The sequence below is a fragment of the Oreochromis aureus genome, linkage group 1, assembly GCF_013358895.1.
Source record: "Oreochromis aureus strain Israel breed Guangdong linkage group 1, ZZ_aureus, whole genome shotgun sequence".
Classification (NCBI taxonomy): domain Eukaryota; kingdom Metazoa; phylum Chordata; class Actinopteri; order Cichliformes; family Cichlidae; genus Oreochromis; species Oreochromis aureus.
Genome location: NC_052942.1, coordinates 25238694 through 25255768, shown reverse-complemented (window position 1 = coordinate 25255768; position 17075 = coordinate 25238694). Strand labels below are relative to the sequence as shown.

General features: G+C 39.0%; 1 protein-coding gene across 1 annotated transcript in view; it reads left to right on the top strand.

Moving 5' to 3' along the window:
* Positions 1-15910, top strand: part of mafa (v-maf avian musculoaponeurotic fibrosarcoma oncogene homolog a (paralog a)) — a 69298-nt gene extending 53388 nt beyond the window's left edge. The window contains exon 3 of the mRNA XM_031756955.2: positions 14851-15910. The gene's annotated coding sequence lies outside the window, so the exon portion shown is untranslated. The remainder of the gene's footprint in view (positions 1-14850) is intronic.
* Positions 15911-17075: the final 1165 nt, after the last annotated feature.

Here is a 17075-nt window from a genome sequence, read left to right as displayed (position 1 = left end):
ATACAGCCGATACTCTCCAGCTAAATTGAACCGTTCCTTTATTATTTTTAATTATTTATTATTATTATTTTTCTTTTTTGGCAGTCGAGCTCCAGTTAGCAACAAGAACAGGAACAATAGTCACCCTGAGCCTAATTCCTTCAGTTAAAAAAAAACTATGAATTATTTTATGCATTGTTAAACGTACACAACAATAAACATTTATCCTCAGTGTAAATTTTAGCTTCGGTCTGTTCAAACATTTATTTTCAGTCACCGCATTTACTCATAATGTATTACATGAGAGACGTTATACAACTCTCTGCTGATGCAGCACTATCCATATTCATGTTCCATGCTTTTCACTGAGCCCTTCAAACTTTTGTAAGTGCATTACTAGGAAAATCATTATCACTTCTATCACATTTACTCCAAACAAAGCTTAAAAGCTAAATTAAAAGTACAAAAAGAGATATTCCAATATTAATGATATTGATTAAATATGGACGGAGCTGAAAAAATAATCAATTGATTCATTTGCACATGTCAGCTTCTATCTGCCTATTTAATATGTGATGCGAGTTAGGGAGCATGAAAAGTAAGTGTTTTTGTGTGTGTGAGCACGAGAGAAACAGAGCAGGGATGGGGAAGGGGTGAGTAGAGGGAGGATATGAGAGCCTTCTCAGGGGACCTTAAACAAACTGACTAAAGTGGTCCTGTTTTCTGATCAGGCACAGAGAGGAGAACACTTAGCACTGCTAGAGACACTCTAAACAGCCACTGAGGAATTAGCCTGTTACTGGGGAACTTCACAGCTCCAGTACTGGGCTGTGTCCCTGCCTAAGTAATACAGAAAATAGAACAGGCAATAAACAGCAATAAACAAGTGCATGCATGCACACAGCTATCCATACTCCACCCACACTCGTTCACACATACACAGGTGCAGCAGGACGTACTCTGTGTATCCAGCACTCTGGATAGTTGTCTCAAACCAGCACACATAAACATATAAACACAAAAAACCCAGGATACCATATGCAGAACAGTTTCTCTGAGGAAAAGTTGCAGATAATGAATGGGCCCCTCACACATTTCATAAAAGTGTTGCGTGTGACTTAAAGAAAAATATGTTCCCACTGAGGAAAAGCGATGACCTTATTCCTTCTCCGTGTTCTCCATGTACAGTTTCCCCGCATCGCCAGGTTTGGGCAAACAAAGATGAGTTTAAACTTAGGCCCCATGATGTCAACACAAACACAGGATAGAAAGTTCATCTTTAATTAGGTGTCCCCCCTTTTCTAAAGTTCATTTCAATTAGTCCCACCTCGGCCCCACTTTCAGGTCTCAGTGATTTGTCAATGCCTCAACTTCTATGTAGCGCAGTTTGGTCACAATGCAGCATGCAAACAGGCGCGTGTATGTTTTCTGCATGCGTGTTGCTGTTTATTCTGTTTGTGTGACCTCGACAAAAAAAGAAAAAAGAAAAAAGGAACTCCTGTGCCCTTGACATTTCTTTCTTGTTCTTATGATGAATTGCAGGGGTTATTTACTAGTTCATAGGAGAGAATCCCAGATCCCTGCTTTCTTACCAAACGCTCAAAAAGAATGCAGAGACATACATAAAAATAACTGCTCTGGAACTTTAACTGTTTAAACTGAAACGCTAGTGAGAAATGCACGAGGTGTACTGCTATTAACCTCAAATTATTTTGCAATTTTCTAAATTAGGAGATTAATATTTCTAGAACACTTAATGGTTTTGTTAATATCAAGAACATAATTTGCTGGTTAAAAGACTTGGAGAACAAGAAAAGGTGTTCTCAGTCACATCAGAGAAGCAGTTCAATTGCTGATTTGAAGTTTAACAGAAGTTTTGTTTATACAATAAGCATTTTAATCAAACGCTGTCAAATGTCAGTGGGCTGTGTACGAATCAAGCATCAAGAACTATTAAAAAAATATGTCTGATGATTTACTGTATATCAGCGTCTCATGTAGGAGCCTTGATAAATAGCCTATAGGTCCTGTATAGGATCCTGAAGGTATATTATGTCTACTCTGTCCATTTTGTGACACCCTAACATAAGCCGATCAATCAGCTGTAATGAAACCCATCAGGTCACCTTTGAAATTTATCATTTTTTTGTGCGCGTAAAATGAAACGCCCCTTGATGGTATGGATGCTAAATTTAGATTACCTATGCTATATGCAAACATATGACTCCCCCTCCCCCCTCACAAAAAAGAGGGGGGGAGGGAGGCCTGTGAATTATGCTGAGATACCGAGGCCATATGCTCATGAACTTGTGGAAGGCGAGTCTCAGATGAGACATTTGACTTTGTTTTTGTTTTTTTTTTCTTTGCAGCAACTGTTCTATTTAAACATAAAATTATGCTCTTTTGTTAAGAGCAAAGTTGAAAATGTAAACGTAACATGTAACGGTGCTTTGTTGCTCATCAGCGAAAGAAAAATTGAGCAATCACCTGAGTGTTTGACTCGCTTTCACCCTGTGGTGTGCTTTCCTCTCTTGCTAAGGTTTGAGGTGCTTAGCATCTCTTGTTTGCACACAATCCGTCTGTGATTATTGCCCGCTTCAGGCTTCATGCACAGTGATGCGTCTTTTCACAAAGCAGCTTAATTTGCATAGATTTTGCCAAGAACCTCTCAAGTCTTTAGGAGTGTGCTTAAATGAGCAATCATAATGACAGATCTTCTGGTTTGGTAAAGGCATGCGATATCAGTATCAGCCGAGTTGCACACAGTAAATTGGCTCTTCAAGTCAGAGAAGGCTCACAAGAACTTATAAATAAATTCGTTCTGATGTGGTGGGAGGATTTCCAGCACTTTAGTGAATTTTCCACAAGTTTTCTTGAATAGTGAGCACAAACCTGTCTAAGTGCACTCCAGGTCCAACTCTACGGTTCACTTTCTGCAGATGGCACACAAAAAACTCCTTATTCGAGCATTTGCAAAGAAATAAGCTTCTCTTATGTGTTTGTTGATTTGTTTATTTATTTCTTTATTTTGTTGTTGTCATTTTTTTTCTGCTGAACACAGCTGCTTGGGCTCCGCCATGCATAAAGGCCCAATATGGCTATGTCTGTAAATCGGAGTCCGGGGGCCACAAGACAGAAAAGAGGGGAGAAACACCCGGCGAAATTTAGCGCACGATGGCTCCCAGCGGGCATCATTTGGGGACCAGAGAGATTTTTTTCCTCATTCTCTTTTTTCCCTTTTTCCTGCATGGTGAGCAGGTTGGAAAGCTCAACCCTAACGTTGCTGCTGACACAACCACTCAGGGACGGCTGTAACAGCTCTCTTAGCATGGCACCTGTTATTGAGCCATCAGAGGGAGAAAGAGAGAGGGAGAGAATGAGAAAGAACGTATTGTGGGGGGGGGGTCAAGCAAAGAAGGAGGAGGTAAGTGTGGAAGCAGGAAAGAGTGAAACTCAATTGTAATTTCAGGGTTGTCACAGTTCTGAGAGCCTGTAATTCTGCTGTCGTATTGGCGAGTGGACGTACTAGACTGCCTCTTCGTGCTGAGACTGATCTCATCTTCACAGTGCAGCCTACCTAAATTTTCATTCATCTCAAATCAAGTAAACAAACTGATTATAATTAGATTCACATCAGGTTACTTTGTAAACAGAGAGTGGTGTGTGTCTACATAGCGGTCACATTCCTGCTCTTACTCTTTCTCCACTGTTGTGTTTGTCTGGCTTAACACATTTTCTTCCCACTGTCTCTTTTCCATTTTAATGCATCTAAAATTACTTGGACAATCCAGTCTGCCTTTTATGCAACTCCTTTTCATTTGTCTTCATCCCCTGAATACAATTGGCTTTTGGAGTGAAGTGATTCATAATGCTTTCATCAATGATTCTAAGACTCCCTATGTCTCAAGCCTTACGAAGATAAATGAGCTAGTGTACAGTCAAAGAGGAGGTAATAATAGCAGTGTTTTTCATTCATAATCTATTTTCTCTTGAAATGATAACACGATAGAGAACAGAGACGTTTCAAGGATTTCCATAACAGGTCAACGTAACTGATAGCTGAGAGAAATCGTACAAATATCAGTGAAGAAAACAAAGACAAACACTAGTCTTGTTTTTTTCTGTTTGAGACAATCATAAGAGGTGCACAGCAAGTTGTTGTCCACTCAAGCAAAGCAGCTGCATTCCTCTGCAGAGCAATCAAAATGGATTAAACCAACCACGCTCCAGCTGCCTCCACGCAAATCAGATATGCCTGTGATGATGATAATCAATCCATAATAAAATAACACAACATAAATCTGATAGTGTTGTTCCAACAATTTTAATAACATAGATTTAAATATTGCCATGTGCACTGGAGTGATTTATTGACGAAAAAGTGCTATCAAGCTTATATACACCCCGTTCCTGGTTGCCCGCCAATAATGCCATTAACTGCATTGTTCAAACTCATTATGTGATGAGAAACACAATAATAATCGCAGGACTACAAACGCACAATTTCTCCCATTGAGCTAATCACTTTCGCTAGCATTATTAGTCTCTCTTCCTCTCTCTCTTTCTCCCTCCCCAGTTCTCTTTCGTCATAAATCCTGGGAGAGGCGGGTGTATAAATCCCTAGCGCTGAATTAGTATTGTAATTTCTGGTATCCATGCATGCTTTGCCAGCACAGACTTTGGAGTTATTAATCTGGGGAGACAGGTGCCACAGAAACAATATGCTGAGCGGTTGGCCTGGATACTGGGCCGACCCCACCCAAGCTTAAGTCCTCAGTGCATTCAATTAAAATTACAAGGTATGGACTAAAGCCTGCTTTTAGAGAAAATAAACAATCAGAGAACTGCAGGGATTTTATATGTTTTATTGTTGTAAGTTACTTTTTTTTTTTAAATGTGAACATATAAAAAGTAATAATCACATGGAACTTAAAAGTGGTGAAAAAAATGGCTGTTTTTTTCTCTTTTGGCATATGCATTGAGACTTCTTTTTAAGTCCTATAATGTGCGAGTCTCTGTGGTTTGCCACATTTCTGATAGAAAAACTGTTACCACACACATATGGGCGGCCGACGAACACAACAGATGAAACACTTTGTTTGCTTTTGTTTAGGCATGAACTCTTCTCCTAATACAAGCCTTTTAAGTGATCAAAAAGGCCTGGCAATATTTGATGTTGTCTGCGTAAAGAGGGGGAGGCAAAAGAAGTGTCATCGAGTGATATACAGCTCTAGTCCTCTGTCACACAGCGCAGTGTCTGCTGGGAAATAATCTGACATCTTGCGCTCGACACATTCAAGCGATGAGTACAGCCGGGTGGAGAAAAAAAAAAGGAGGCGGGGGGAGAAGGAGAGATGGAAGGCAGAGTGATGGGACAAAGAGGCGAGGGAGGAGAGAGAGTCCAGAAGAAGTAGGAGTGCGAGCAGAAAAGTGAAAGGAGAGAGAGGACACAATCAATTCACCAGCCCCGTCTCCATCATGTCATCGCCTGTCAGCATAGATTTAAGAATAAACCTTTTGAGAGACCTTCCAGAGCTTTAGTCTGATCGATGTCCTGGCAGTGTTGGCCCAGATGTCACTGACATGAATCACATGGCCTTCCATCAACTCATCACCGGGAACTATCTGACCCTACTCCTCACTATTCTAAGTTTGTAGTGGCACCCATTCTGTAATCTTGTCTTATATATATACAAGTATCCACATATAACCCTACACAACCCAGACAAACTAGTTCAGATGCTAACCTTGCACCCATAACTAATAATATCCCAATGGGACAGAAAAGTGAAAGCACATATGGGCAAAATCATTAGAAAAAAACAGAAAGACGGAGAGAAAGCAATAGTGACGGGGTGAATAAATGGAGTCATTAAGCATGTGTTTGTGGGAGCCTGACTCCCATATGACAGCGCAGGGTGGCAGGATGCTTCCTCCGCCTTTTGCCATAAACAGACAAACAGATTGACTCGATCGTCTCTCTCCTATGGGTGGCTTTTCGCCTCCTACTTTCTGGGGACCACTTAGGACTTTGGCTCCCCTGACTCTCCAGAGAGACTGCTGCTTGCGCCACTGCAGTGCATGGCATGGCTTCTCTTAATTAATCATTAGCTCTATCAGATATCAGACTGATATAAAAGCTGATATTAACCCATTTAGTCTGTATCCACAAATAAAATGACATTTATTTTGTTAAGAATTTACTGAAAGATGTCAATGAAATAGAAAATGTTTATTTAAGGTGTAAGTAGTTGCTCTCTTTTTCTTCCTTAGTTTACCAGCTACAGTATAGTATGGAGAATTTTTTTTTTCACACACTGCTGAAAACATAAAAAAAAATTTTTTTCTTCTGTTAAAAATTATCACCACATTTTCCTGAAACCATTTGATGTAAGTAAAATGTAAGTAGAATTCCAGATCCAAATGTGCATACTTATGGCTTTCTGCTGACCCAGCCGTCCAGGATGTGGACTGGCAGCTTCAACAAGAAACTCTATCCTGTCTGTTGTGAACTTCCGGACTAAAAACACTGCATTTAAAAATAAAAACTGATGAACTCATGAATCATCAAATGTTTTATATATATATATTAAAAAAATCTGTATGTGAAAGGTGAAAAGTGTTCATGTTTGATCACACTTTTGGCATATATATCATTTTTGTTCTTTGAGTCTTCAGTAGCAAAATTAGTCCTCACCAAGGTGATTTTTAACATAGGCAATACTGCTCTAAATGCCTCAGACGGTTTAGGTTCATTGCTAAAAAATGTTAATGACTGGGCCCTATAATAATAATCCAGGACAAAATGAAGTGTTAAAAATCAGATCTGTCAGCAGAGTGGAACAAATTCTCCTCTCTGGCCAGTGGAAAGAGAAAACCACTGTTATTCCATCTCTGCAGCGCATAGAGGAAAATCTACCTCTGAGTTCAAAACCTTATGAAATCATGAAAAAAAATGTTCAGTTTCATAGATGAAACTGAGATAAAATTGACTCTTTCCTCTCTCACCGTGTTTGAGTAAGATACGTGAGCTGTTATTTTTACTTCCGTTAGTTCAGTCCTTCCCCACCCTCTCACTCTGTCTCGTTATGTGAGTGATGTTACCCATCAGTGTAGTGCATGTGTTGTAAAACTGTCAGCCACTGAAAGATTGACTGACATGGTCAGCCCTAAGATTACCACCATAGAACAAGCAGGGGTAGAGAGAAAGAGATACAGAGTGAAAGACGTGCAAAGGGGGAAAAAATGAGGGGAAACAGGTGCATTTAGACAGCCACGTTTTATTTTACTTTCTTCTCTGAGCACTGATCAAATCCGGCACTAAAACCATAAAACAAACACTGTTAGCATTAAAAAGAGTGAAAAGAATGAAAAATAAAAGACTGATCTACAGACAAGGAGTGTTCCCGTGCAATTTCCAACAGCTGTTGATTCAAAGGGAAAAACTTTATTTGGTCCAGATGGTCTCAGTCAGTGGCAGAATGAGAGAGCTGACTTCATTGGCTCCAGCCATGTGTTTTTCCTCCTGATAGAAATTAAAATGGTCGTTCGTTTGTCACCGCTCACTACACAGCTTAAAATGTAGCAATGAAACGTTCCTTGGCGATAATGCACCATAATTACTCAAACGCCTGTTCTTTATCTGCAGCAGAGGGAGGACAGAAGGAGCATTTCCTCAGATGAGATTTTAAAACCCAGAGAGCTGTCTCAACCCGCAGCAAAAGATGGAGAACACAGTCAAAGGCGTTGTTCTTTTTGAGCTGGAAAGAGACATAAGCCTGTCATCTTCTTGTTCAAACCGAGGAAAATGAAAATCCAAGTGTCATACGACTTGTAATTCTTTTTATTTTTTTTAAACAGGACACGTAGACAGTTTGATCAGAGCTTCTCTAGCTACAGAATGAGCCTGAGTATCTCTGCCTCCGATCAGATGTAACAGGCTGTAGTAGCGTGGTGTAGCAAGTATCCCGCTGTGATAAATGTATTTATTTTAGCAGTCTGATGGGTATTGATCTCTTCAGCGGCTCCTCCACAGGTTAACATTATGGGACCTTGGAAAGGAAGATAGTAGGCGATTCTCAAAGAGCACACATCTCACACCTTACAAATGAGGTGAAAAAAGTCTGTTGTGGAGGTGTGGAAAGGTTAACATTGATCCTTTGACTGCCAGCTAAACGTAAAATCAGTCATTTATCGGAAATAAAAGTAAGAGTATCTTAGCAGATGCCGATGCCGAGATGAAAGACCTAACATGACAGAAGTTGAGTCACAGCAGCGTGAAACTGACACACAGTGGCGAGAAAAAGAAAAGAAAAGAAAAGAAAAGAAAAACTATCCACATGACATTTTTTGAAAGCTGTAATGTGCACATCCAACGGCACTCATGAGTAGGCAGCAGAGGTATGAGATGAAGTAGAAGAAGTAGATGTGACCTGTGCTTGTTTGACTCAAGCATCCACTACAGCGAGGATGTTGCTTGTAGAGGACATGAGTGGAGCTCACTGAATCATACAAAAAGATATTTTGAATGGCTGATTGTGACTGGCCTAAAACTCATCCGTGGGCGAAGTCCAGTCATAATGCTTTGTGAGAAATTTCACAAGCACTTGCTTTTCAGTTCGGTTTCACTCATGTATTTTTCTTTTGATCTCCCTGTCTAAGCCTTTTCATGTTAAAACTTTGACAAATGATTCACTGAGCTTTTTCTATGCCTATTGAAAATGTCAGCTGCATAGCCAAAAGGACTGGAATAATTTGAATAAAAATAAAGCAAATACATATATATATATATATATGAAATGCATTTGCATGTATCACTATTAGTTATACAATTAAATGTACAATTCCCCAGTTTAAAAAGGGTTTCAGTTTTATTGAATGAGCATATAGGATGTAGTAATATTTTATATATTTATATTTTAAACAGAAAATGAAAATTAATGTCGTCAGATTGAAGTGCAATGAAGCAAAATTTTATTTTTCTGTTCTGTAGATGTTTATGTTTCTTAAATTCAACTCTACCACTCAAGTGGAAACTGAGCTGAAAGGAAAGGGTGTTTTCTGGCATACTGTATTTTACCATGACTTTAAAAAAATCAGTGTGTGTGTGTGTGTGTGTGCGTGCATTGGAATAAAAAATGTAAATAATACAAGATAAATGTGCAAAGGCAAAAGAAAAAAAATGTATGAATGCTAAAAGTTGTCAGTGTCAGTGTTTGGCTGTGCAGATGATGCTAAATAGCCGCAGATTATGAAATGTTGCCCTCATTGTGGCTGATTCTATGAACACAGGATCCGACTGGGTAATCTGTGTCTCCGTTTAAGTCTTCTTAACAGGGGGACTGTAAAAGGTTAACCAGAATAATACAATGTTCACAGACATAAATGCTGAACAGATATTATTAATAATAATAGGGAATTTCCACACTTAAGTCCATTGTGATATCAAATCAAGGTCTATTCTGATTAGTGATGATTTGGGGTCGGTTATGAACACGTTCATGGTGATTTTATCGCGCATGCAATAAAGTTGCGCATTCCTGGGTCACCTAAGTTTGCTAGAGACCATTTAAATGAATTCACAGAAAATCTGAGTACAATCAAATCCTGTTTTTTATCTTGTTTCGCTGTTGTCTTTCTCACTTTCGACTTTTTCATCTGCTAGAGCTACTTTTAGTCACAATGTTTAACTCATATTTTGAAAATTCATTTAATGTTACATTAAGCATTTTTTTTCCCATTACATATTCTCTTATTTTTTCATGGCAAATGGATGTTTAAGTGTGTAGAGTTTTAGCTGCTGAGAAATTTAAAAAAAAAAGGCTATCGGCAAATGAACCACAAGCATTTGCATCTCAGGAAATGTGTCACCCTTATGGGACAGTCCCAAGACCAAGCACTGAATGTGGTCGATTGTTTGAATTCTTTTACTGGAAAAAACTATACGATTTTTAGAGATTACACTGTGCAAGCTATGTCTCTAAACTACATTACCTTTTTATTATTTTTAGTTTTCATTATGTTACTCGATGTTATGCTATATGTTTCCCTCTTCCAGTAATATTGCATTAGATTTCCAATATTCATGGTGTGTTTTTCCATCTTTCACAGATCAAGACTTCATGGGCTTTTTAGATGAAAAATTATCAATACAACATGAAGCATCAGCAAAAAACCAGTGACACATTGCCAACATGCTCTTGTTCCCGGTGCCAGCATCAATAATTCAAACACTAGCTCATAACTTTATTTTCAATGCATAATTGAGGCCAACCCGTGATGGTTGGTCTTTCTTTATTCAGCCATTTATATGTTGAGCAATTTTTAAACAATAAGAGCAGCAGTCCATTAAGCTTTTAACATCTCCCTTTCATATTCCAGTACACGCTGGAAAGTATGGCCAGTGGCCTGTGGTGCTGCTTTACTCTGTGCTTTGTCGTCAGTGCTGTAAGTGGTGGATTGCTTTCAGGTGCTTTTTTTTTGTCTGTCGTTGTATCTAGTGAGAGCATGAAAATCTTAAAGTGATAACTGTGGGGAAAAGCTGTGGTGTGGAAGTGAAAAAAGTATAGACTCCACATTTAAAAAGTGTGGTTTGGAAAGGAAGGGGTCTCAGGTTGAGGTGAGAATTTGCACCTGCAAAAGCACTTCCATTTGTGCAAGGCATGGGTGTCTGTGTCTTTCTAGTAATTTACAGCATGCCTAATTCATTTCAAAGCTAATTTGTAGCTTTCTAAGTTGTTTTCACAACTAAATATTTGCAGTGGAGAATGCAACTTGGAAGGGCACAACCACTACCCTGCGACTCATTATATGACCTGGCTACATTTATTATGTGTTTTGTACTACTGCTTAATAAATATTGATTTACTATTTTAATTACATGTTAATCTCAAAACACATAGGTACCAGGGTTATTACTCTCTCAAGTCATACTGCAAATTTCCTGTTTGCAAATATTTGTTGAGGATGACATCCTGAGAGGGCCATAAAAGTGAATAGCAATCATTAAACAGAGACTAGCTGTCTACAATATCTGCAAAAGTGTCAATATCAGCAGCACAGACTGACCCAGTCTTTAATCAATTGCTTGTACACTTCTTTTTCAAAAGCAATAATTTTCATGGCATGCGCGCAAAAAGATATAGGTAAAAATCTCAAAGGTTCCTTTCCATATTTAAATATGGATTTAAGAAAAGCATTTCTAATCTCTATTTCATTTTCTCCTTAACAAAAGAAACCCAAATAATCAGGTTTAAATTTCCTGACAAGCTTTTGAACTTTCCAAACAGACAGAACAACCCCAACCAATTTACTGAAAAGGAATAATGACTCCGATATTGTTTTGAGATAACTGTAGTGAAATGTTAGTACAATCCCAAAGCAACTCGTGATTGAATTGATATTAAATGAAAGCATGAAGAAAAGACAGATTAATAGGTCCCTTTTTATTTATTTATTGTATGAATGAAATTATCCTAACCATTGTATTTTTTGACAGATTTTAAGACCTGTTAAAGCAGCTCTTTGAAACTAAGTCTAGGTAATAATTCTCCTAAAGGTTGCAATCTCTTCCAGTTGCTGTTCACAATGATGCAAATCAAATCAAAGGAATTTAAATAACAAGCATTAATTAAGCTGTGTGTGAACTTCTTGCTATTGTTATACTAAAAGAGGGACTTTTTCAGGCTTTCCAAGTTATTGAGTTTTAAAATGCGAGAAAACAATGGGGCAGGTAAAAGCTATTTTTTTTCTCTTTGTACTAGAAGTTTTTTTTTTCCTTCTCTGTTGCACATACAAAGTGCTTTGTGTGAAACCAGTAAACAGTAGTCCTTTCTTGACATTTGTAGTTCAAAGACAAAATACTTGAAACTCAAACATCAATCAAACAAACTAAGATTATACTCTGGAAAAACAGTTCCCGGGAAGGAAAAGGTATAAATAAAATACATACATGGACGTAAAAACTCGCAGTTCCAACAGTATTCCATGTTCTCATTACTATAATTTATCATTGTATACTATCTGTAAAACTATACTGTATATATACTGTCATAGTTTTCTTTTTGCTTGGCATGAAAACCTGCAGACCCCTTAGGCCTTTTGTGTATGTAACTTGAAAAGGTTATCATACAGCAGTGGTTCTTAAACATTTCTAACATGCCTTCTTTCAAAAGCCAGAAAAAGCTCAGATCTTAGAGTTTGTATCAATGTTTAACTAAATTAAAATATTAAAGGTGAATTCCAGTAAAATAAAGGTGAGCATGACACAATTGGCTGGCTGTAGTTAGGTCATTATATTCGCCTCGTATTTTTTCTTTGTTCATTTTGCCTGAACAAAAGTTTTAAAAAAACATTTCTTTTGATGAGGGTGAACAACACTGAGTGTGTGTTTGGGAATAATCTATGCAGTATGTAGTATTCACATGGTTTGTTCCTGAGATCAAGGTGGCTGGTTTAATTGAGCCTGTACTGGACCCAGGGCTGAGAGTGCAGGCAGAGGAACATCGATAAACTATAAAATGGTTCCAATATGGCTAATCGATGAGGCTTTGTGAGCAGCTCCCTTGGGACTTTGATTTTCCTCTCAAACAACAATCCAGGATCCCTGGTCTTCAAAGCCAAACTCCATCTTTGCTGTTATTGTAGTTGTTGCTTTCCCCGTGTTTGAGTGATGTCACTGAGGTCGATTTCATCCCTGCCCATAAAGGCTCTCCCACACTTGAATCACCCAGGAGACAGCTTCGCTTGGTCTGTGCAATGGTAACAACAACCAATAAAGGTCAATCTCCCATGGTAATGGCCAATTGGGTTTGTTCCCGTTATTGGCCCTCTGAGCTGTGGTCAACAGATGGAGAGCTGGCATCACTGACGCAAGTTACACTCCAACCTTCTGTATCCAGGCACTGCTGTGTGATTCTACTCAGCTTCTCCCTCAGCTTGTGTTGGCCTGTACATTACTCTATCATGCACAGCTTCTGTATGAGGAGGACCGTCACAGTAGAGTCACAGGAGTGCTGCCAGTGAGGGCTAACCGTCTAACCATTTCAGCTAATTGCCTCATTAATGATTCACTGGTGTTAGGCTGCTCTAGCACTTCGCTGTGGGGAGCAAATTGTTCTGATTGGTTTGCCTCTGTCAATTATTGATGAGGCAGTGAGCTGAAGTGCTAACACCTGGCTTTAGAAGTCCAAGTGGCCCTGCATTCCCATCACATACTCTGTTATCACACACCTTGGGACTACATTCTGTTTGGAAAGGATGTAGTCTTGATGGTTGCAGTTCTCTGAGAATGGACGTAGCATGCCCTGGGGTAATAGCTGTGATCTCACTTGCGAGCATGTTAGCTCAAAGAACACGGCTAGCTGCTGTGCAAAAGCTGGACAAAAAAGACACTTGTAGTGATTTGTGCCGTAACTAACTGAACGCAAACGCATGAAGAGGCACCACTGATGAAGCTAGACTGTGTACACGTATTTATATGCGACTACAAATAACAGCAAAATCTAAAATACTTGCTTATAATAATGTAAAAATACTAGAAATCCTAATCATAAATCATATTCTTCAGTGTATATTTTACCATCACTCATCATGTCCTTAGGAATCATGTTAGGCAAAATTAAACAAAATATAAATAGATAAAAATAAAAACATTTTCCACAAATGGATACAATGTAAATACAATGACATAAAAATATATAGATTCTACCAGCATCAGTGGAGCTGTGATGGTATGCAACACAATGCCAATACTTTGTTTATGGTGATTTATAATGGGTGCAGGCAGCACCTTTACAGTAGGGTCATGTAATTGGATCTCCAGTAGATAGCAGCTGAATTCCACTATAGTCTCTGTGTCTAATGGCCCACCCACAAAGACCTCCCTCTGGCCACATGAATCATTCTTTCACAGTGCACAAGATGCTGCAAGGTCTCCCGAAACTTTTTAGAAACACACAACACAATAAAGAAAAGTTGTGAAAAAAAATGTTTATGGTTCAAAATGGTTCAAAATCACAACCAGACAAAATAATATTTTAATAGAATTAAATTAGACTCACCCATACTGTTGGTGAATTGCCTCATCTCTCCTTGGCCTTAATTGAAGCTGATTATAGAGTCACCCCCCCATGCTGACGCCACTGTCACTCTGAATCTCAGCCAAGTGGGTTTTCCATGTACACTCACAGGGTGGTCATTCTGCCTTTGTTTTTACACTGGCACCAGTGACAGCAGAGCCCATCCCACACTTCAAATGCAGTGACTGTTACTTACTGTGTGTCACCATAAACCCTGGACAAGCACGCACAGTTCAGACAAGAGTCCTGTATTGCTCACAATGTGGACTTCACTCACAGTCTTGAGGTGTACTTTGTGTGTGTGTGTCTCTGTGTGTGTGTGTGTGTGTGTGTGTGTGTGTGTGTGTGTGTGTGTGTGTGTGTTTACATATCTTTGTGGGGACCAAAAAGTTTACTATACTTGTGGGGACCAACAGCCCTTATGGGAACAAAATGCCTGTCCACATGAGTTTGAAGGCATTTTTGAGACTCAAAATGTGGTTTTAGTGTCAGGGTTATAATTAGGTTATGGGTAGGTTTAGGGTAAGGGTTACGGTTACGGTTAGGCATTCATTTTTGATGGTTAGGGTAACGGTAAGCAACTAGGGAAAGCATTATGCCAATTAGATGTCACCAAAAAGATATGAAAACACAACTGTGTGTGTGTGTTTGTATGTGCGCATGTGTGTGTTCACGGCGTACATGGAAAAACAACATTAGTCAATTGCAGTATGACTCTCACTTTAATTCTTGTCTTCTTTTCTTGTCCAACCCCTCCTCCCCCCTTTCTCTTTTTGTCTCTCTCCATTAACAGATAACCTAATGACTGAGCAGTGATGACATCAAAGCGACTGACCAATTGCACCGAGACACCTACAAAGCACAACATTCAAAATTATTTCCCGAAGAACAACAGACAAGACCCGCTGGAATTCTTCAAAATCTACAGCGATTCTTGAAAAGCCTCTTACTACTCCTGTTTCCTTTCCCGATATTTTACCTCCAGCTTTTTTCTAAAAAACCACAAAAATAAAAAACAAATAAAATAAAATAAAACAAAAATAAAAATCACAGAGACTCATAATCAGGAGATGGTTGATTCTCTTCGATGGGAAGATCACTGATGCATGCTTCTGTAAATAGATCATAATAAAACCCTATTCTTATTCCTAATATAGGAAACGTACCGAGTTGCTCTCACCAAATTCATAAACCTTCATTACTGTGAATAGAATACCCATGGTTCAATATTTTCCATATAAAATCAGTATTCTTACCTATTCAGCGCCCACATAGCTATCATTTCAAATATTGCTTCTCTAGTCTTTGAAGTTAATTTGATTGTAAAAACTGTACTTACAATTGTTCTTATTCTCAGCCTAGTCTTCCTCTCCAGTATCCACACTAGTATGTGTAAATAGAGACAAATGAAGACAACCGCATGGATCAGACTTTAGTGTATATTTACCACGCTCTTAGATCACACATCTCAGTATGTGGATATTTCAGACAACATTTTTGAAAGTTTAAAATAGCTGAAGATATTTTTCTGATGGCCAGTGATTTAGTCTCAGATACCTGGATACTGTCTGAATAGATCAAATTTATCCGGCCACATTACAATGATTATACAACAGAAACTCCTTCGCTATCATCAGTGAATTCCATTGGGAAACAGGCAAATTGAACAGAAGAAGCAGGCAATTTGCCCAAGCCATGATTCTAACATAGCACCTCTAAGTATTAGGTTTAATATTTGATGTACTGTTTTTTTCTTTTTGTTTTTTTTTTTCTTTAAATATAATTTACAGATTTCTCCCATTGTCTTCTTATTTATTATTTTCTACTACAACAACTGCCCTGCCCTCTCATGCCCACTTCGTAACTGTTGTAGCAAAGCTGCTGTTAGACTGAGAGGGACACATTTTTTTCTTTGCATGGTTTGAAACTGTGCTCCAGTCCTGAGCCTACACAGGGGCAAAAGAAGACCTCAGTAACTGCAATGTAGAAATGAGGATTCTGGCCTCTGTCTTCAGTGGACTATGAAGCTAACCAAAAGGACTGACAGATATCGCACCAAGCCAATGAAGAGATGACCTCAAGGATTAGGCCCTCACTGGTGAAGACAGAAATCCTTTTGCATGGACAACAGGGAAAATTTCTAGCTTGTTGAAGACCTCATCTCCACCGTTGTGCATCCTCTACCTCTCAGTGTTCTGCTGTGCATCAAGAAATCCATGTCTTCACACTGACCCCCCTCTACTACCCCACGTTTCTGCTGCATGTCCCTCTAGAGCCTCACGAGGAGAGTTCAGCATTAAATGCTTTGGATGGATCTATATGGCAATGGGAGAAACCAAACCAATGCCCAAACAAGTACACACATATGACGCATGCATAGAGATGCTCAATCATACACAATGCCTCTCAAGTATGTTGCTGTATATATGTACACTATGTCAAGTATGTATAGTCTCAGATGCTGTACTTTGCATGTTGATTTGTAGATGGAATGTGACCTTTATTCAAACAAGAGGATGAGCAGGTAGTGAGTGGGTTGACTCTCTAAACCAATGCAAGCCCTTTGACAGCTTTACATCTCCATATTTGATGGCAGGAGATTTACACTAAGGTGGCAGAAACAGTTTGATGTCTACTGTGACATGTTGTCTTCCAGCAAACAGCAGTTCTGATAAGGTTTAAACTCTCTGAAGGGACACATACTGTCCCTGCTGATGTCACACAGAACCTGGCCACAGCGAATGTGGGTAGAAGAAGAGAAGGCAAACTGGGGCGCTCCAATTAAGTGGCAGCGCACAAAGTGGCATAGGGCATCCTGCCAGCAACTGTCTATTCATCCAGTGTCAAAGGGATTTGCACGTCTCAATGAGTGTATGCACTGACATAGAAGTCCAAGAGCAAAGCAGAGGAGGGGAAGGAAAGGAAACAAGGCTGGGCTGAAAGGAGATTTTTTTTCCTTTTTGTGTGTAATTTCACAGCTTTATTTCTGATCAAAATTTAAGGTTGTACTAAGCTTAT